General features: G+C 36.3%; 1 long non-coding RNA gene across 1 annotated transcript; it reads left to right on the forward strand.

Annotated features, from left to right (window-relative positions):
- LOC146747484 (uncharacterized) lies at positions 1-7,483 on the forward strand. Its single transcript, XR_014929032.1, has 2 exons — positions 1-137; positions 6,923-7,483. It is a non-coding gene; the product is annotated as an uncharacterized LOC146747484 (long non-coding RNA).
- Positions 7,484-24,143: the final 16,660 nt, after the last annotated feature.

Below are 24,143 nucleotides of genomic sequence, written 5' to 3' on the forward strand. Positions count from 1 at the left end.
TATTACAATCGGCTGTCCTAACAGCCATATCGCGGAGCTCAATTCAACTGTCGTACTTTTAAAAATCAATTGCATAGCATATCCGTCGCCGATTGAAATGGTGTTAGTGCATCGAAACTGTTCGGCGAAGCTGCTAGGTAAGTATATGGCGATTCAATACTAATATTGATATTTACTAGCTAGCTATCGCACTATGACTTGTTTAGTGTGCCTGCTCAGACTGCTGCGGCGTCTCGAGTCGTCCATTTGATTCTATCATCATCATCATGTTGTGTTCAATTCCAATTTCGAATGTGCATCGATTTCTCAAAACAGTAATTTATAGACATGTATATAGTTCATCTGATCCAGAAAGTTTAAACTTCATGTACATGTCCAGCTTGAATTTAAATAATCTATATGCGGACGTTGAGCAGGCGGACAACAACAGAGCCACCGAGCGATATGCTATTTTTCCGTTTTGTGTTTCTTCCATTTGAGATGCATTTCTGTAAAATATTCCGTATATGATGACAGAATTCGCTGGTGTTGTCAAGTTGTAGCATCCATTCTGGAAATTTTTATATTTTAGCAGCTATTTATTTTCTTGAAATTAGAATGTTTTAATACGCAAGATTTAAGTAATTAATGAGGTCTTGATATTAGTAATTTATACCCATTTAACCTGAATGATATTCTTGTATAAAACATGTCAGTCACTTTCTTATTTTATCATATTTTTTCTCTATAACATGACGAGATAGAACAATTTGTATAATATATTATACACTTGCGTAAATGACAAAGGTGTGTCAATAGTCAATAAAACAGCTAGCTGCGGTTTCGTAGCTCTTTGGTGCGACCTACAATCGAATTTCGCCCTAACAATTTCATTTGGACGTCTTTTTTTTAATTTTGTAGTTGTACGTCGAACATAGAGCTACGGGATCTATCACAGTTTAATAACAGAAATCTGGCATACGTAAATTAAATCGCTTTTGCTTTCGATTACTATGGTGTGACGTACCTTTATTGTGAATTGATTGCTGGATGAATAACATACAAACTTTTGTTTGCAATTTGTGTTTATAAATAAGCAATAATTTGTGATATTTTACAATTACCGCGGAAACCAAGCAAATTACGAGAAAACGGCAGCCATTGACATCCCACACTCCCTAGCACAGAATAAATGTAATCTCGTTTGGTGGTCATGTGATACAGTGGTGGAAGAATAAAACTCACTCTTCCCGTTATTCTAATTGTTCAAAGAAAGCAATCACATACAGTATTTATAATTGTATGATTTTTGTTTAATAATAGAAACTAGTTGCATAAACGCAATTTATCTACTGATTTCGGTCACGTGGTACAAAATTATAGGTCTCGCGTAATTTGCTATAAACTCTGGAATACAAAATGGCGTCTTTCGTCTTGTTATTTTTCTGCGACTCGGTGTACGGTAAATAAAGTCAATTTTTTATGACCACCGTCATCATTTCTCAGCGCAAATAGGTTCTGGTCATTGTTTGGAAGTAAATAAACATAGTGAGTACTTTCGAAGGTCTTAAAATGTGATTTTCGCGACGACCAAATTTGGCATGTGGATTTTAACCGGTATTCAGTCGCACAAGGCCCCATAGCCCTATGGGCCGGCCAGAGTCAGTCACGTAAATAATGCGGTCGGCAACATAGGGCTATGATTCCACAGCTATAAAACAGCCTAGGCAATACTATAGTCATTTAGAAAAGACATACAATTTGTTATTAATCTCATTATACACTTGTTATTAATCTCACTAATAACAACCATTCATGGTTATTTCAATTTTTGTATTACATTTTAATTTGTTTAGTAAGTTTTACAATACAAAAACCATCTTTATTATTGCTGCATTGTGGATATAAATGTAGCTCCAGAATGTGAGTAACCACTTGGAATTCCTACTGAATTTTGGGACGCCATGAATTCACAGAAATGCTTTCTTAATTTCATTTCCAAATACTTGCTGTGATAGATGAATGTTTAAACAATCATTTATACATGTTCCATAAGTGAATAAATAATATTACTAAAAAAATCCTTTGAAAATCAAAAGTTTACCATTCAATCTATTTGTATCTAACAACGTTGTCCTGACTCACTGCACTAATGATCAATGGGATAATGGCTTCCTATAGAGAAGAAATGTGTTAACTCAATATTGGATTTTGCAAAGAATTGTGGGATTGAAAATTGAACTGAACAATATAACCATAAAATTTTTAAAAATAACTTGCACGTTGCTTGAAAACAGGAGAGGTAAAAAGCTTATTTTAACGGAGGGCTCTATGGAAAAGATGTGAGCCCCCCAAATGCCATCTACAGTTCAATTTTCTATCTCACAACTTTTTGCAAAATCAAATATGGAGTTAACACAGTTCTTCCCTATACATGTATATAACACATTTTTTCCCTATACATGTACATGTATAACTAAAACTGGATATTATGAATCACTGTCTTAACTATGAAACAAATAATAAGGTATAATTATTCCCTTAGAACCTAACCTGACTCACTGCACTAACAACCAATAAGACATTTGTTACTCATAATTAGGACTAGGTATTATTATTATTTTTAATAATTTTTTTGTGCCAGGCAACAGTTCCGGACATTAAATTTCACTGTTGTCTCTCCTGACTTTTTTTATGTGCAAAGTGCAAGTGCTGACACATAGTGCATTTTTGCCACAGAAGTCATATTCAAGTTTGGGACTACATGACAGGGCTGTGCGGCCATTTTCCTATCAAATGGCAATTTAATGCACTATCCGACCTTAATCAAAGTTCCCCCAAAGTCGCATTCGTTAGTGAATAAATCTTGGCCAGTGGAATTGGGCTTTCCGTGTTCAGCCTTAGTAGGATTTGAACTTGGGTCTACAAATCATGAGTCTGATGCGACAACCACTACGGTATACTACCAGTGACCGGTAAGACTACATGTAGGTATTATTACCTGGTAATCGAAGACGACCTGACCCGACTCACTGCACTAACTATAAAACTAATAATAAGGTATTATTATTCCCCTTGAACCTAACCTGACTCACTGCACTAACAACAAATTGGACATTTTTACCTACATGTATAACAACAGTGTTCTCTCCACACCTCTAAAGCGTAATGGTACAGTGATGTGACCCTGTGAGATGTTCTTTCAAGGGTGTAGCCCCTCTAAATCCAAATCAAATACTAGAATATTAATAATTTGCCCATTGCACGTAACAGCAACAATGTGACAAAACAAGTCTCACAAATCACAAATACTGCACATGTCCGGAAAATATACTGATTTGGTACACTGCTATTATTTGCAGTTTGTACTTTAATTCAAAAAAAAACAAGTGAAATTAGGTCCCATTGAAAATAAAACTGTACATAAATCGAAGCAAAAATTATTCAACTGCAGGCATCGCCAAAGAAAAAAAACTGACTGGCAACACTGTTGTTTGGAGGTGTCAATCTGCCCAACGATTGTGTGTCTCGGCTACGCTGGTGGCTCATGCTTTGCCAAATTTTGTCGAATGGCGAGTTGAGTTTTAAGTTGATTTGCCAAATAATATATTTTATAGCCAAAATTGACCATATTTTAGGAAAGTAATGATTATTTGAATGTATAAACCATCTTTATAGTAATGTTCTTGAATGTATAATAAAGAAAAATGAACGACTTTTACCATAATATTTTTTCTGATAGTTAGTCGATTTTTCTTGGATAGTTGACGTCGCCATGTCTACAACAGAGTTTGTATTATGTTACTGTATTTTGCCGATCATGTATTAAAAAACTCTTGAAAATATGATACATCAGGGCAAAATGTAAGATAAAATTTGAAACTTTGGTCTGACCTTTTGCATCACTTCCTGTTGAAACACCAACAAAGTCGTATGTTATCGCATGACTTTGTGGACATTTTTTTTTATCATCCCCAGTTCTTTCTAAGATTAAAACATTAACTCGAGACACACGTTAGATCAAAAGAAATACCTGGATTGCCAGTCTGTTTATTAGTGGTTCTAAGATAATCGCCAATGAATCATTTTCAGGAATTTTTTTAAACAAGAAACAGGGGTGCATCGCCCTCATGCCATGGCCATGTGCCCCTTACCCTAGGGGGCAGATTTTCTGGCAACCACAAAATTCTGAATGACAAGGGATCACAAGTGGCTTCAGTCTTCAACTTTGACCTGTCTGACAGAAATTTTGGCCCAAAGGAAGCCAGAGAATGCTCCACACCCTGATAGGGAAAACCCCATCTCCCCTACTTGATGGTGCCGCTGAATTGCAGTGCTCCCTCTTGCAGTTTTTTTCAAGAAAAAACCCTGATTTTAATTAACAAAACATTCTAAATTTGTTCAATGCAAGAATGTTACGGTTTAGCGAACAAAGTTAGGGTAATCATAGCATTACACATAAGGTATAGATCAATGAAAAATCGTTGACTTTAGTTTGAAATTTTGTCATTATTGATTTATTATTTTCATCCTATTTTGATAACTCGCAATCTCACAACAAAAAAATGTTTGCCCTAATGTCTCATGAACAGACAGTGACATGGGCACTAAAACTGACTGTACTTGTTGACACGAAATAATGATAAACAGTTATCTCCATGGATAACAATATATTTACTGACTGGCTATAACATATTAACTATTTCTATTGCTTTTTAGCTCCGCTGTCGACAAAGTCGACACAGCTAGGCATTAGTGGAATGGTGCATAGCAGACTGTCAAAACCTCAAATTCTCTAATTTTGGTGAATATTTTTGTCATTTTTGGTAAAAAGTGATATTTTCGACTTCTTGTTAAAAACCGCTATTCCGATTGCTTTGATATTACATATAGGTAGGTACTATATGTGGATCTCTCTCAGATTTGTTCATTTCATAATGATATCTTAAATTCTCTAATTTTGGTGAATATTTTTGGTAAAAAGTGATATTTTTGACTTCTTGTTAAAAACCGCAAGTCCAATTGCTTTGATATTACATATATAGGTACTACACCTGGACCTCTCTCAGATTTGTTCATTTTGTGATGATATCTTTAATTCTCTAGTTTTGATGAATATTTTTGTAGTTTTTGGTAAAAAGTGATATTTTCGACTTCTTGTTGAAAACAGCAAGTCTGATTGCTTTGCTATTATATATATATAAGTACTACATATGGACCTCTCTCAGATTTGTTCATTTTGTGATGATATCTTTAATTTTCTGATTTTAGTCAATATTTTTGTAATTTTTGATAAAAGGTGATATTTTCGACTTCTTGTTAAAAACCGCAAGTCTGATTGCTTTGATACTATACATATATGTACCTCAGGTAAACCTCCCTCAGATTTGTTCATTTCATGATGATATCTTCAATTATCTAATTTTGATGAATATTTTTGTCATTTTTAGTAAAAAGTGATATTTTTGAATTCTTGTTGAAACAGCAAGTCCGATTGCTATACATACCATACATATTGTTCATTTTCTTATATGATATCCTCAGTTCTTTAATTGAAATGTGCCTTGCTAACAGCGGAGCTATCTCAGCCGATAAGCTGCTTGTTTTGCTGTTCTATTTCAAACTTTATTTGACTTGATAAATACATAAAAGACAATGGAGTAAAATGATATAAAATATCAGACTGTCTCGTCTTTAATTAATTGTAGATAGATTGTTAACTAATTTTATACTAACACAGTTATTGTATCACAATATTGAATGGGAAATTTATGCAAATTAGATACAGTGTTTGACTTGGGGTCTGGGGAGAACACTGAACTTGGACTGGATTTTTTTAATCCTGAGGCCCTGACTTGAATCACTGCACTAACAAGCAATGAGACATTTGTTATCTATAACTAGAACTGGGTTTTACATGTATTAATCCTGAGGCCATGGCCATAATCATTGCACTGATGACCAATGGGACACATAACTAGAACTGGGTATAGTAGTTTCAGAGGACCTGACTTGACTCAGTGCACTAACTACCAATGGGTCATTTGTTATCTATAACCAGGACTGGGTATTATTATTCCCAGAGAACCTGACCTAAGTCACTGCACTAACTAGCAATGAAACTTTTGTTACTTATAACTAATACTGGGTATTATTAATCCCAGAGGACCTGACCTAACTCACTGTACTAACTAGCAATGGAACTTTTGTTACCTATATCTAGGACTGGGCATTATTATACCCAGGGAATCTGACCTAACTCACTGCATTAACTAGCATTGGGACTTTTGTTACCTATATCTAGGATCAGGCATTATTATACACAGGGAACCTGACCTAACTCACTGCACTAACTAGCAATGGGACTTTTGTTACCTATATCTAGGACTAGGCATTATTATACCCAGGGAACCTGACCTAACTCACTGCATTAACTAGCAATGGGACTTTCGTTACCTATATCTAGGACTAGGCATTATTATACCCAGGGAACCTGACCTAACTCACTGCACTAACTAGCAATGGGACCTTTGTTACCTATATCTAGGACTGGACATTATCATACCCAGGGAACCTAACCTGACTCACTGCACTAACTTCATGTACAAATCAGACTTTTGTTACTTATACTAATACTGGGTATTATTAATCCCTGGGGCTCTGTTCTGGCATTTGTTAATGAGGACTGGGTTTTATTAATCCCAGAGAACCTGACCTAACTCACTGCACTAATGACCAATGAGTCATTTGTTACCTATAATTAGGACTGGGTACTACCGGTATTACGGTAATATTAATTCCCTGACCTGACTCACTACACTAACTACTAATGGAAGACTTGTTACCGATAACCCTTAGGCCCTGTACTGGGATAAATTAGCATAACACACAAGCTTTGTATTTTGATAGATATTTTAACAATTTTTTTTTTTTATTATTGTAGGAAACTTGGAAATACTATACAGAGAAATGAAAGAATATGGTATCAATGGCTTCAGTACCTGTAACAATGATTTATGACTTTTTAGTAATTGTATTTGTATACCACTTTTTCAGTTTTCTGATTATTTCATGACTGTATGGTGTATTTTGTTATAACATGATGATAATAACAAAAATATTATAAAACTGTATTACAAAGGTACCATACAGTATAACAACAAGAATTAAAGTGTGATTATAAATTTATACTTAATTTAGAAATAACATTTCTCTTCTGGACCCTTGTCAGTGTTGGTCACTTTGTAGTAAAGCATGTGATCATGTCAGCATTATGCATATTGTCAACAATTATAATATTTGAACTCTCAATATTTTCCAAATGAGTGAGATGATAAGTAAGATGGTGCATTGTTTATTTTCAAACATGCTATATATTAAATTGTTCAGTACTATGGAAAATTCTATATTATTTGAAATTGCAGTGTTAGATTCTTTAATTGGGCAAATAATATAGTTTGTACAACTACAAGACAAAAATATATTATTTCTGCTTCTTGCAATACCACATTGTGTTGTGTTTATATTCTACAAAATGTTTGCTTTAAAAATTTAAACTTGATTGAAGCATAAAGCTTTGATCTCTACGATTTATGTCTAATAATTTAAAAACAACTGTTCATGTGTAGCACAAATTAGGGGCTTACAGTTTGACCTAGGTTCATGGTGTACACTAATTGTGGTTGGCATGGTCACACTAATTTCCCAGCAGTGTAAAGGCAGATCACAACAAACTTGATATGAGCATCATACATAGTGGGTTGTTACATTTGTATGTCACATTGTTTTGTTCAAAAATGGGAACTGATTGGGATTGATCTTTGTGTGTGTGTACAAGCGTACATCTCCAGCTGCATCGTTAACATGCCAGGACTGCTAACATTCTAACTGTACACATGCATCAAACATCTTGTGATATACCGGTATATATCAATATGTATATACCGATATATACATTGTCCTGAAACCAGATCTTGGTCGTGTGTATGGGATTCTTTCAAATTTGGTTTAAACATGGGATCATCCAATATGACAATAAAATTGATCATGTGTGGGGTCCAGTGCCCTTTAGTTTAGTTCTATATTTTCTGATGAGTCAAGTCTACTCAAAAAATGTAGCCCAAATAGAAAAATTCTTGGGATAGATAAGTATATGAGGTGACTGAGATGGTACAATAACCTCAGTGTAGATCCACTGTTATACCACTGCCACCTGCTGTTGATTCATTCGTCGAGCAGAGGGCAGGGATATTAGGTAGGGTTGCAAATTCCACACCACGCCAAAGCACCATTTGATTACAAGTGGGAACATCAGTACTGTATTTCTGGTGACAAACCAGATTGTAAAGGGGACCCTGTATCATATGATCCAGTACTGTTGGTGGGCCCAGATGTACCATTCTTTTGCAAGGAAGAATGTCTAACCTTGGGCACCATGTTAAATAAATTTTAATTTCCACATAAGTTGCATTTTTCTGATTTACCAAGTGCTTGCTGCAGTCTCTGGCTTTAAGCTGGCACTCAATGGACAATACAAGAATTTGCTGATCGTAACGTGTCCCGTTTTTTACATGGCTAACATCACCCAGAATGTTGTATTTATGGTAAAAGGATATTCACTGAACAGGGGCCTGCAAAACTATTTTGATTCAATGGGACCAAATATAAGGAATTAGTTTAGCCCAGTTCTGCCTAGGTAGTTTGCCATTTTGAGGGCCTCAACAGAGGCAGCAGTCAAACATATTGCCAGAACCAATGATGCTAGGCATAGATGCACCAATATAATATGTGTTCTAAATATGAAGACAGATACACACGAACAATAATCTCATTCATAGGGTCAGAATGCCCAATAATGACAGTCTGGTCGAGGGGAATACAGGAACAAACATATCAACCATGGAAATGATCGTTGAGGTTGAGGTGGATGTGGTTGGGGTCAGGTGTTTTCAGTGGTATGAATTAAAGGATTCATTTTGTTTCCCAACCCTTATTTCCTGTGACGTTAAATTGTTCGGTTACCGTAGCAAACTACCACAATGACCCTGTAGGACCTTTCAGAAGTCAAGCACAGCTACAAGATCAAGTTGGCCAAAAAGCTTCAGTTGACTCCATCACCAGTGTCAATGGCTCTGCCACGAGTAATGGTAGGCATGATTTTCCAGGAAGTGAGAGAATTATTGGCAAATGGCAGCAGTGCAGTGCCTGTTATTCCCCCAAATTTTTGGTGAACAATAAAGAACAATATAGACCCAAGCCAACTGAATCAGTATATTCTCTCAGAGCATTTTATGTGATGGTGACCCCAGCAGAGGTACACTGCTGTGTACATCAGGGGATTTCCTGATATCACTCAAACATTTGATTCAAGATATTAGTTCAATGTTTGCCCATTGTAGCCTCACAGTTTTTTTTCCCAAAATTAATGGCAGTGCCAGTTTTGTGGCTGCACAGCAGGCCAACAATGTGAATCCATTTTATCAATATCTGGTTGATACAAGAGCAGTAATTTTAGCACACATCCTTCAAACAATCATATCCCACATTTAGTATTTCCGGGAATGTATTCTTGGGAGTGTTTCAGGTTGAGAGACCCGGCAGCCACACTTTTCGCATGCACGCACAGCTCAGACAATTATTGAGCTTTTTGGAAATGGCTTCATCTATGAGAGGCCTTGTGCCTCAAACAGCTCTCAAAGGTATGCTCGTCCAGGTCCACACACTCCAGTTGTGTGGATCGCCACATGAGAAATATCATGGACCCCACAAAGCTTGACTGCCATCAAGTGGATGGACTTAACCAACATAAGACGGAGATAACAGATTGCTCCATCAACTGCGGCTATAACACTGGTCATGGACGCCTTGAAAATAGAATGGGGAGTGGCTCCCTTGCAAAGCACAGCTCCACATAAACATACCTAATATGTTGGGGGGGGGGGGCATTAGATTGCTTTCTAGATGAAGTATAGAATAATTTTGTTCCCATCCATTGCGACAACACAACTGTATTAGCATATATTACAAAACATGGGTGGACAAATCCCACAAACTAGCCAGCTAGTGGAGGAGATAAAGAGTGGGAAATAGAGCTGAAGCCCACCTGGCAGGGATTAGAAACAGTGTGGCCAACACAACACGCAATGCCGTGTTTCACATTCCAATCTCGTTTTTCAGTTTATATGTTCATATATGTGCCTGTAATTTTGAATAGATAATTATTTAGCTGCGCCCCTTTCCCCATTTTGGGATTTACTTGAGGGTCACTAATGGGCTTGAACTCCCGCAGTTCAGCCACCATCAGGGTATACTTTGTACCCATTGAACATACATATAATACATTGGTTTTGGCAAGGTAGGTATGGCTTCACTATGCAAAATTTCGAATAATTCCCCGGGAATCTGATAATGCAATGATCAGTACATTAACAAAGGGAATTAAAAATTGTTAGGGGTCATGTGACAACAAAAGAATGCACACTCCTATGTTGGAACCTTTCGTATATTGAAAGAGAATAATACATGCCACTATTTTCGTACCAATCGTATATTAAATAATAGCAGATCCCGACAACAGAATAATACATGCCACTATTTTTGTACCATTCCTATATCGAATAATAACAGATCCCGACAACAGAATAATACATGCCACTATTTTTGTACCATTCCTATATCGAATAATAACAGTTCACGACAACAGAATAATACATGCCACTATTTTTGTACCATTCCTATATCGAATAATAACAGATCCCGACAACAGAATAATACATGCCACTATTTTTGTACCATTCCTATATCGAATAATAACAGATCCCGACAACAGAATATTACATGCCACTATTTTTGTACCAATCCTATATCGAATAATAACAGATCCCGACAACAGAATAATACATGCCACTATTTTTATCCCATTCCTATATCGAATGTTAACAGATCCCGACAACAGAATAATACATGCCACTATTTTTGTACCAATCCTATATCGAATAATAACAGATACAGACAACAGAATAATACATGCCACTATTTTGTACCATTCCTATATCGAATAATAACAGATACCGACAACAGAATAATACATGCCACTATTTTGGTTCCAATCCTATATCGAATAATAACAGACCCCGTCTACAGAATAATATTATTTTGGTACTATCCCTATAGTAAAGTATAGCAGTCCCCGACAACTAAATTATATGTGCTACTATTTTGGTACCATCCCTATAGTAAAGTATAGCAGTCCCCGACAACAACGTTATATGTGCTACTATTTTGGTATCATCCCTATAGTGAAGTATAGCAGTTCCCGCCAACTAAATTATATGTGCCACTATTTTGGTACCATCCCTATAGTGAAGTGTAGCAGTTCCTGCCAACTAAATTATATGTGCTACTATTTTTGTACAATCCCTATAGTGAAGTATAGCAGTTCCCGCCAACTATATTATATGTGCTACTATTTTGGTATCATTCCTATAGGGAAGTATAGCATTTCCCGCCAACTAAATTATATGTGCCACTATTTTGGTACTATCCCTATATTGAAGTGTAGCAGTTCCCGCCAACTAAATTATATGTGCCACTATTTTGGTATCATTCCTATAAGGAAGTATAACAGTTCCCGACAACTAAATTATTTGTGCTACTATTTTGGTACCATCCCTATAGTGAAGTGTAGCAGTTCCCGCCAACTAAATTATATGTGCTACTATTTTGGTACCATTCCTATAGGGAAGTATAACAGTTCCCGCCAACTAAATTATATGTGCCACTATTTTGGTATCATCCCTATAGTGAAGTATAGCAGTTCCCGACAACTAAATTATATGTGCTACTATTTTGGTACCATCCCTATAGTGAAGTATAGCAGTTCCCGCCAACTAAATTATATGTGCCACTATTTTGGTATCATCCCTATAGTGAAGTATAGCAGTTCCCGACAACTAAATTATATGTGCTACTATTTTGGTACCATCCCTATAGTGAAGTATAGCAGTTCCCGCCAACTAAATTATATGTGCCACTATTTTGGTACCATCCCTATAGTAAAGTATAGCAGTTTCTGCCAACTAAATTATATGTGCCACTATTTTGGTACCATTCCTGTAGTGAAGTGTAGCAGTTCTTGCCAACTAAATTATATGTGCCACTATTTTGGTATCATTCCTATAGGGAAGTATAGCAGTTCCCGCCAACTATATTATATGTGCTACTATTTTGGTATCATTCCTATAGGGAAGTATAGCATTTCCCGCCAACTAAATTATATGTGCCACTATTTTGGTACTATCCCTATATTGAAGTGTAGCAGTTCCCGCCAACTAAATTATATGTGCCACTATTTTGGTATCATTCCTATAAGGAAGTATAACAGTTCCCGACAACTAAATTATTTGTGCTACTATTTTGGTACCATCCCTATAGTGAAGTATAGCAGTTCCCGCCAACTAAATTATATGTGCCACTATTTTGGTATCATCCCTATAGTGAAGTATAGCAGTTCCCGACAACTAAATTATATGTGCTACTATTTTGGTACCATCCCTATAGTGAAGTATAGCAGTTCCCGCCAACTAAATTATATGTGCCACTATTTTGGTATCATCCCTATAGTGAAGTATAGCAGTTCCCGACAACTAAATTATATGTGCTACTATTTTGGTATCATCCCTATAGTGAAGTATAGCAGTTCCCGACAACTAAATTATATGTGCCACTATGTTGGTGCCACCCCTACAGTGAAGCATAGCAGTTCCCGCCAACTAAATTATATGTGCCACTATTTTGGTATCATCCCTATAGTGAAGTATAGCAGTTCCCGACAACTAAATTATATGTGCCACTATTTTGGTATCATCCCTATAGTGAAGTATAGCAGTTCCCGACAACTAAATTATATGTGCTACTATTTTGGTATCATCCCTATAGTGAAGTATAGCAGTTCCCGACAACTAAATTATATGTGCCACTATGTTGGTGCCACCCCTACAGTGAAGCATAGCAGTTCCCGCCAACTAAATTATATGTGCCACTATTTTGGTATCATCCCTATAGTGAAGTATAGCAGTTCCCGACAACTAAATTATATGTGCTACTATTTTGGTACCATCCCTATAGTGAAGTATAGCAGTTCCCGCCAACTAAATTATATGTGCCACTATTTTGGTATCATCCCTATAGTGAAGTATAGCAGTTCCCGACAACTAAATTATATGTGCTACTATTTTGGTACCATTCCTATAGTGAAGTATAGCAGTTCCCGCCAACTAAATTATATGTGCCACTATTTTGGTACCATCCCTATAGTAAAGTATAGCAGTTTCTGCCAACTAAATTATATGTGCCACTATTTTGGTACCATTCCTGTAGTGAAGTGTAGCAGTTCTTGCCAACTAAATTATATGTGCCACTATTTTGGTATCATTCCTATAGGGAAGTATAGCAGTTCCCGCCAACTATATTATATGTGCTACTATTTTGGTATCATTCCTATAGGGAAGTATAGCATTTCCCGCCAACTAAATTATATGTGCCACTATTTTGGTACTATCCCTATATTGAAGTGTAGCAGTTCCCGCCAACTAAATTATATGTGCCACTATTTTGGTATCATTCCTATAAGGAAGTATAACAGTTCCCGACAACTAAATTATTTGTGCTACTATTTTGGTACCATCCCTATAGTGAAGTGTAGCAGTTCCCGCCAACTAAATTATATGTGCTACTATTTTGGTACCATTCCTATAGGGAAGTATAACAGTTCCCGCCAACTAAATTATATGTGCCACTATTTTGGTATCATCCCTATAGTGAAGTATAGCAGTTCCCGACAACTAAATTATATGTGCTACTATTTTGGTACCATCCCTATAGTGAAGTATAGCAGTTCCCGCCAACTAAATTATATGTGCCACTATTTTGGTATCATCCCTATAGTGAAGTATAGCAGTTCCCGACAACTAAATTATATGTGCTACTATTTTGGTACCATCCCTATAGTGAAGTATAGCAGTTCCCGCCAACTAAATTATATGTGCCACTATTTTGGTACCATCCCTATAGTAAAGTATAGCAGTTTCTGCCAACTAAATTATATGTGCCACTATTTTGGTACCATTCCTGTAGTGAAGTGTAGCAGTTCTTGCCAACTAAATTATATGTGCCACTATTTTGGTATCATTCCTATAGGGAAGTATAGCAGTTCCCGCCAACTATATTATATGTGCTACTATTTTGGTATCATTCCTATAGGGAAGTATAGCATTTCCCGCCAACTAAATTATATGTGCCACTATTTTGGTACTATCCCTATATTGAAGTGTAGCAGTTCCCGCCAACTAAATTATATGTGCCACTATTTTGGTATCATTCCTATAAGGAAGTATAACAGTTCCCGACAACTAAATTATTTGTGCTACTATTTTGGTACCATCCCTATAGTGAAGTATAGCAGTTCCCGCCAACTAAATTATATGTGCCACTATTTTGGTATCATCCCTATAGTGAAGTATAGCAGTTCCCGACAACTAAATTATATGTGCTACTATTTTGGTACCATCCCTATAGTGAAGTATAGCAGTTCCCGCCAACTAAATTATATGTGCCACTATTTTGGTATCATCCCTATAGTGAAGTATAGCAGTTCCCGACAACTAAATTATATGTGCTACTATTTTGGTACCATTCCTATAGTGAAGTATAGCAGTTCCCGCCAACTAAATTATATGTGCCACTATTTTGGTACCATCCCTATAGTAAAGTATAGCAGTTTCTGCCAACTAAATTATATGTGCCACTATTTTGGTACCATTCCTGTAGTGAAGTGTAGCAGTTCTTGCCAACTAAATTATATGTGCCACTATTTTGGTATCATTCCTATAGGGAAGTATAGCAGTTCCCGCCAACTATATTATATGTGCTACTATTTTGGTATCATTCCTATAGGGAAGTATAGCATTTCCCGCCAACTAAATTATATGTGCCACTATTTTGGTACTATCCCTATATTGAAGTGTAGCAGTTCCCGCCAACTAAATTATATGTGCCACTATTTTGGTATCATCCCTATAGTGAAGTATAGCAGTTCCCGACAACTAAATTATATGTGCTACTATTTTGGTACCATCCCTATAGTGAAGTATAGCAGTTCCCGCCAACTAAATTATATGTGCCACTATTTTGGTATCATCCCTATAGTGAAGTATAGCAGTTCCCGACAACTAAATTATATGTGCTACTATTTTGGTACCATTCCTATAGTGAAGTATAGCAGTTCCCGCCAACTAAATTATATGTGCCACTATTTTGGTACCATCCCTATAGTAAAGTATAGCAGTTTCTGCCAACTAAATTATATGTGCCACTATTTTGGTACCATTCCTGTAGTGAAGTGTAGCAGTTCTTGCCAACTAAATTATATGTGCCACTATTTTGGTATCATTCCTATAGGGAAGTATAGCAGTTCCCGCCAACTATATTATATGTGCTACTATTTTGGTATCATTCCTATAGGGAAGTATAGCATTTCCCGCCAACTAAATTATATGTGCCACTATTTTGGTACTATCCCTATATTGAAGTGTAGCAGTTCCCGCCAACTAAATTATATGTGCCACTATTTTGGTATCATTCCTATAAGGAAGTATAACAGTTCCCGACAACTAAATTATTTGTGCTACTATTTTGGTACCATCCCTATAGTGAAGTGTAGCAGTTCCCGCCAACTAAATTATATGTGCTACTATTTTGGTACCATTCCTATAGGGAAGTATAACAGTTCCCGCCAACTAAATTATATGTGCCACTATTTTGGTATCATCCCTATAGTGAAGTATAGCAGTTCCCGACAACTAAATTATATGTGCTACTATTTTGGTACCATCCCTATAGTGAAGTATAGCAGTTCCCGCCAACTAAATTATATGTGCCACTATTTTGGTATCATCCCTATAGTGAAGTATAGCAGTTCCCGACAACTAAATTATATGTGCTACTATTTTGGTACCATCCCTATAGTGAAGTATAGCAGTTCCCGCCAACTAAATTATATGTGCCACTATTTTGGTACCATCCCTATAGTAAAGTATAGCAGTTTCTGCCAACTAAATTATATGTGCCACTATTTTGGTACCATTCCTGTAGTGAAGTGTAGCAGTTCTTGCCAACTAAATTATATGTGCCACTATTTTGGTATCATTCCTATAGGGAAGTATAGCAGTTCCCGCCAACTATATTATATGTGCTACTATTTTGGTATCATTCCTATAGGGAAGTATAGCATTTCCCGCCAACTAAATTATATGTGCCACTATTTTGGTACTATCCCTATATTGAAGTGTAGCAGTTCCCGCCAACTAAATTATATGTGCCACTATTTTGGTATCATTCCTATAAGGAAGTATAACAGTTCCCGACAACTAAATTATTTGTGCTACTATTTTGGTACCATCCCTATAGTGAAGTGTAGCAGTTCCCGCCAACTAAATTATATGTGCTACTATTTTGGTACCATTCCTATAGGGAAGTATAACAGTTCCCGACAACTAAATTATATGTGCTGCTATTTTGGTACCATCCCTATAGTAAAGTATAGCAGTTCCCGCCAACTTTATTATATGTGCTACTATTTTGGTACCATCCCTATAGTGAAGTATAACAGTTCCCGCCAACTAAATTATATGTGCCACTATGTTGGTACCATCCCTATAGTAAAGTATAGCAGTTCCCGACAACTAAATTATATGTGCCCATATTTTGGTACCATCCCTATTGTGAAGTGTAGCAGTTCCCGCCAATTAAATCATATGTGCTACTATTTTGGTACTATTCCTATAGTGAAGTATAATTTGTGTGCAATTTTACTGTTAAAGAATTTTTGTCATTAAATCCATTTTCAAGAAACAATTAATTTGGAAAACGCCTTCAGTTTATTTTATTTTCAGGCTAAACGTTGATACTTTTACAATCCACCAATGTCCAAACAAGCTGCAAATAGTTTGGTTACTAGTGGCGGTCTTTATTGTCGATATATTTATTGTCCGCTTGCTCATTAGTAGTATTCAATAGGCTTTACTGCCACCTCCTAGGCCGCTCATTATTGACACGGTACCAAAATAGTGGCAAATACCAAAATCACACGTCTGCTAGCAGTCCAACTCTCCAGCAAAGTAGCCGTTCGCTTGACGAATAGATGTGTTTATTGTTCGCAATATTAGAGAGTCACAACTTATTCGAAATCCAACAGTTTTTCAAACTCATTATATTGTCCTTGTTTAACGAAGAGTGATATCTGCCAAATTGTAATTTGTGTGGATGCATTCAACTACAATGCTTAGGTTGGCTGTTTTTTAATCACAGTAGGGAATTTTAGAGTTGGTCTATCGTTTGAATCATCTTCAGAGGGATTGCTGGGTCGTACAGCAGCATTTTGTACTAAGCCGCCACGGTATCTGTGAACCCACAAAAAGTAATCCAAGTTGAACATAAATCACCACATCCTATCGCAACCAACATCGTAAAAACCTGGTTCCCTATTTGTAAATTCTTCTTATTTGTCTGATTGGTAGCGTTCAACCAATAACGCATTTTTGGTGTATTGTTTAGTAGTGTTCAATGACTTACTTCACATTTTCCATTCTTCACTGCACTAAACTCAACACTCAACTCAACAGCCTAGATTTGTCTGACAAATATTTCTGTTGTTATTACATACTGGTGTCTTTTACCAGGGACACACAAGACAAAAAACAATGGCCTTAGATGTCACAGATAGAGCTTAATAAAAGTGGTATATTTGATTGTAAATAGTTTTATTTAAAATGAATCCTGCTCAGGCAACATTTAGAACTGGTTGCGAATGTAGAGGAGAAGAAACATACACAGACATAGCTGTGGGTCCATTGCTCTTCTTCTTGTGTCGGTCTTTAGTCTGTGTGATGATATTTTAGCAATGTCTGTTACATTCGGTTTTAAAGAGCTATGGATGCTCCCATAGACTTGCAATGCTAAATGGTAACGTAAATTAAAGTCGGTACAAGTATACTATTTTCTACTTTGGTATGTGGGAACCGCTGTAAAATATGATATAATTTTGTGCTTATTATTTGGCTGATTTATTAAAAAAACGCACTAGTAGCATTGTATCTTAACATACATTACTTATATCACTGTTTACCTAAATTGTTGTACAGGGCGCACATTCGGGTATATGTAATCAAATATGTGTTAAGATATATTTGATTTGTATCACCAGATATGTCAAGTACAATAATCTTTCAGAAAATAAAAGCAGTGAGCGAAATTAATCTTTTGACTACTACTCAATTGACAGTAAATTAATGACTAGTACTACATACTCGTACACTGGATAATGTCTCATGGATTTAAAGTTAATACAATTTTTCTCAAAAGTTATTTGTTTGCTCAAGAGATTAACAAGAAAAACATGAAATATCTTACTTCCGAACAGATTGATTTGATATTTGCCTTAAGTTTATTGAGATTATGTGGAGCTAAAATGATGTATATATATTGCATTGCAAACATATATATTTTTACATATATATATATATATATATATATATACATACTGTGCTGAAATTTGTTTTTACAAGATGGCGTTCGCATTTTTATAGTTATTTTGTGTTTTCGAAAATGACACTGTAATAGATAAAATAATTAAAACTCTCAGCTTTGATAACGCATTCTTATATCGTTGATCTTGGCCCGTAATCCTGGTCACATAATACAATAAACATACACTATTTCATAAAATACTAACGTTATCATAAATACATCTACATTAACTAATATCTTCCATACTGACAATATAACTGAATTATCTCCCGCTCAAATTGTAGTACGTTATACATTTTTAAAATTATTGTGATATTATTTTGCGTCTGGAGATATGATGATGGGTAACTTTGATTTACGTATATTGTAACTGCCATTTTGTTGTGTTATATCACCTGGATTGATTTGTGTAGACTGTGAGGTGCTGTTGCATATCACTCATAGTAGTGGGGTTGTAGATGTATTATTCTGTGATATATCACCTGGATTGTTCTGTATAGCCGGTAGGTTGGTGGTATACATTCCCTTGCCGAAATAGAACTAGTGTCATTCATGTTCCGGACAAGTCTGGAAAATGACTGTGTCATGAGACATTCTTCAGATGTTTTTCGAAACATGCTCCAGACACTAGTTTGAAACTAGCTACAACAACACAGATTTGGGACATGTTTTGAGCTTGATTGAAACATTCTACGTAAAATTTATGTAAACATATCTGAAACATGTTTCAAACATATCACAAATATAAACATGTTTCAGACGCATTTCAAACATGAATACATTTAGTGGTCATAGTGAATAAATACACCTATAGCTGTGGGTTTGAAGCTGTGTTGATATTATATATCACTCGAAGTTGGTTGTAGCCGATATTCCGTCGTGATATATCACCTGGATTGATCTGTGTGGTCGGTGGGTTGAGGTTATATATCACTCAGAGTTGTGTGGTTGTAGCCGATATTCTGCCTGGATAGCCGGTAGAATGATTGGGGGGGGGGGGCTGAGGGTGATATTACCCTGCTACTTCATATTTATTAATATGTTGTAGTTGGTGGGTTGTTGTGACTTATCACCTGGGCTTTCGTGGTTCACGCTGATATCTGATTGCAGAAACAGTTAAGACTTTAGACTTATTTCAACTCAATCTGCGGACAGAAACGTTTCATATATCATTTTGCTGTTCGGTATGTAATTAATATATATTATTGAATTGATATAGGCTGCATTCTCTCTCGAAATCCGACTCGGTCATTGTATGTATAACTGACTTTGTTGAGTGAAGAATGAAACAGCAGTATCGGTTATCCGAAACAGTACAAACAATTTTCTTCTCAGTCAAAACCAGGTCAACCATATTAAAATATTTTTCGCGCATAACTTAATCTCAGAATTTGTTCAGAAAATTCGAAATATGGCCAATTTGTTTCCAATGCCACTCACATCCAAATCATAAAATGTCTACTTAGAATTGACAAGCTATGGACATCGTTAATTAGTTTTGAACAAAATCGTGCAAGCATATATTATTTTGAGTGCATCCAACTATTTATAGATTAAATGTCTCTAATCTGCTAATTAGGGTGATGGCACAATATCATGAGACTTTTACTTGGGAAGATTATGTATCTCATGAGACCGTTTTCATACATTGTATCCTAGGCAACGTACCTGTAATACCCCCAACCTATTGACGAACAGCGCCATCTAGGCACAGGGATAATAATATTAGTTTATTTGTTCTGCCTGTGATTAATAATTTCCAAATGTCATGTATAGGAGATGTGTAATGGGCCAAAATGTAGACAAAAATTTAACAATGAGAGTATATTTTTCAATTATCCAGACCAAATTACAATTTTAGACAAGATATCGCATTCGCTGTTTCAAGTAATAATTGTTAATAACACAACCAACAGTTCATGGTGATTCAGACAAAGTCATTATAATTGCTTGAAAATTGACTTTACGCAACTTGTTTTCACCACTCTGCATTTCAATAGAACCAGTGTGGTTAGAGGTTACTGAACTTACAATGCTGTTTCTATCCCAGTAGTTCAGTATTATGGTATTTTTGTGGAGCACAGTTATCACTATGTTTCAATCCCGGGAAGGCACTTAATGCAAATCACATAATGGCAACGTGGCGCTCATTGGGGGTCGTACATTTTAGCTGTTTGGTCTAGAATGGGAGGTATAGATTTGACAATGCTTTCTTTTTGGTCCAATATCAGGTTTGTCGGTCTAGGATGAGGTCTGTTTTTTTTTTAATTGCCATGTATTTACTTAAGTACTTTTATTGGTACAATTTCACGTAGCGGATCGCCGACGTCTGCAACCATCGGCCATCATTCATCCATTCATACGAATTTAGCGCATGCGTAATGAAATCATCAACAATTCAACCTATAACCTAATAAATTTAGTGAGAATTTGGTCTCTGATGGGATATACAAAGTCACTATTTGGTCTATAATGGGGTATGATTTTTTAGGTGAAAATGGTCTATGGTAGAGTTGTTGGGCTTTACCTCCCTGCCGCACACCTCTTCAAAATTTAAAGACCAGTGCGCCCCCGGGTTTCAATAGCACACATAATAATGTTTGAAGTATTTAACATCGTGTCATGTTTAGTACGAGAGATGTAATTACTTCGGACTTTTGAGTTTTTCTACAGATCTACAATGAGACGTGTAGCTATATGAATTTTCACGTCGACTGATGGGCCCCGATCGTTTCATGTGAGAAACAAAATGCATAATAATGATTAAACACAGAGATGAAATGATTATTACAGAGATGTCATCGTTCATGCGTGTTGCAAATATCAAGGTGTTTGCTTGCTTGGCGAATTGTGTATATACATATGCTGAGAGAGAGATACACACATGGTACATTGACGAATTAATGTATTCATCCCGATCGTTGTTTTGCCTTAAGCTTGTTACGTGTCGGGTAAATTTGTGGGGAAAGCACGGTGACCCAAAACGCCACCGCGAGCAGATCTGTGCTGATGCTATTGTTTTTATTCAAAGAACATCTCGCAGCGCCAGTCTGTCTTCAGTTACAATATTTGTGAGTCTGACACTAAATCAACACTCATTTACAACAACACATATTGATATAATTATATATTTTCACGGTAGTTTCCAATTGGGGGAGATGTGGTGGCCCTGAAAAAGGCTGTTTGGTTTGTGTATGCTGGACTTACTTAGTGGTTTACTTGGATTTCGCGTTGGACAGTGTTTCTTCATACAAGTACTGATGTGAGTGGAGTTACTGATGTTTAATAGCTTTCAAATTTCTGAATAATGAATACTCGTATACAAAGATAACTTCTCCGTATGGGCTATATAGAATGACAATAGATAAATTGTTACGTGTTTACATATAATGGAGTCTATTTTTTTTATATCTTTTCTGTCATTGAAGACGACCGAGCGAAGCTATTTTTGTATGCCCGTCGTTTTTGAAATCAAATTAACGTTCTGAGGCTTAAAGGGCGGCAGTCGTCGCGCCGCGTCCTCTTCGATATGGGACTCATAGCGACGTATACAATGCGTGTAAAATACATACCACCGCGCTTTAATCGTATTTTTTGACGAGCTGATAGCTGTGACCTCAGACAATAGTTGCCTGAGCTTTGACATGTGGGATACTGAATATTGCGAAAATTGCTGTTTGTATTGAAACCATTTTTAACTTTTTTTGTGTTTTATTTTCGAAAAAAAACACAGTAAGACTTGTAATAAAATTTAATCTTCCTGTGTACACCAGTACTGGAAATAGTTATGGAATCAGCATACGTGTCAGTGCCCCTATACACATGTATGCTTATTTTCACTTTACACGGGACAATGGCAATGTATGCTATTGTTACCAAGTACAACGACTACCTACCACGATTTCAATATGTAAATGTGATTACGAATGTCTGCATTTGAGCATTGCGTAACACATGTTAAATAGCTTTTACAGAATAATCCATTTGAAAACTAGGATCATCGCTACCTATGCCAAACGCGGAATATTTGTTCGCAGAATTTTTGAGGGTCTCAAGAAGTCCCTCAAAAGTATGAGAACAAAATGTGCTTGTGCCCTTTGTACGAGTTTTAATTTAAACCTGGAAGGATTCAACGTCCTCGGGAGTTATTCTATACGTGAACTTGAACGTAAATTAGAGTTGCAAAATATCCACACTGACATAAAGGTAAAACGTCATGAGTCAGCATATAATTTATTTTTTTATTTATTATTAATGATGATAGAAATACTAAAAACATTAACCAGAAACTATTAAAGTTAAAAAAAAATGCAAATATGGGATAGAATTGATGTTTTTTAAAAATATTCCATGGAATGTTACAAGTAGAAATCGTAAATTCCAGTTCGCCGCCGCTTCATCACACATACATCAGTCAAAGTCATAGTCAACGATTCTGTGGGGTATACACACTTTCTCTCTGTCTTTATTTTTGGTATTCTCTTAAGTCTTTCTTTTTTTAAGATCCAGTTGTTGTCATGTCGATTCAAAGTACAACCAGGAGCGTTCTCGTCCGTCGCAAAACGACAAGTCCAATAGTTATAATACCCACATTTGTAATATATTTTCGGATGCCACCAGCACAGTGAGACATCACCCCGTGAATCCATCAGTTTTCCACACTGCATGCACAAGTCGTCGCGGTACTTGGGGTCGGTGCACCATTTCGAATCGTTACCGACAATGTCGAATTCTTCAATCACCCACTTGAAGTCCTTACAGGTGCATTTCAATGCGGCCAATTCCCAGGTTGGTAAATATTTGAATATATTACCTACGACGTGGTCAGGTAAGTAAATGAATGGATTGAGATCCTTTACCATATTACTAGAGTCCAGATCTTCTTTCGGTCGTCTACGTTTTTCAGTTGAGATCGCATCAATCTTGCGCAACCGTAATTTCAAGTGTACGTACTTCGGCAAAGGTGATCTCAGTTGTGATCTGCATTCTGCGAGTGCCAGGAGTGGAGTCTTTCCAATATCCGGCGATACTTTGCTGCCAATCACTCGAAATAACAGTTTACGTATGAGAAATGCCGAAATAACCATGGTCGTTAACAAGTACTTCGATCCGAACATGATTCCAGAAAGAAAGAGATCGACCAGTATTCCTGTCAGAACTAACAAAGCTGTGGTTCTAATTTGAATATCGACATTTGTGGAATGTCTCCTGATTGATGATTGCTCCCGTGACGTTTAAATTAGAAAAAATCACTTTGACAACAGTCACGCGTGATCTCGCAGCTTGAGAAAAATGGCTTATTATGTTGCATTCTCTCGACCATTCAGACCTTCTGTGCTGTCCTTATTTTCACTACAGGGCAAAGTTTTAACAGAATGCAATGTAATCACTAATATTCAAGCCAATCGAACGTATCATACCCTGCCTTGATTCGACAGAAATACCCAAGTATGACACTTTCGTGGTGCATTTGCTTTTGGCGTAATGTTAAAAATTATACAATTTGGAAAGCCTTTGGCAGAATTAACTTTAATATAATTAATTGCCTATTACTCGAAGAAATGTCAAAATAACATAACAGT

The sequence above is a fragment of the Saccoglossus kowalevskii genome, chromosome 3, assembly GCF_978046115.1.
Source record: "Saccoglossus kowalevskii chromosome 3, keSacKowa6.1, whole genome shotgun sequence".
NCBI lineage: Eukaryota > Metazoa > Hemichordata > Enteropneusta > Harrimaniidae > Saccoglossus > Saccoglossus kowalevskii.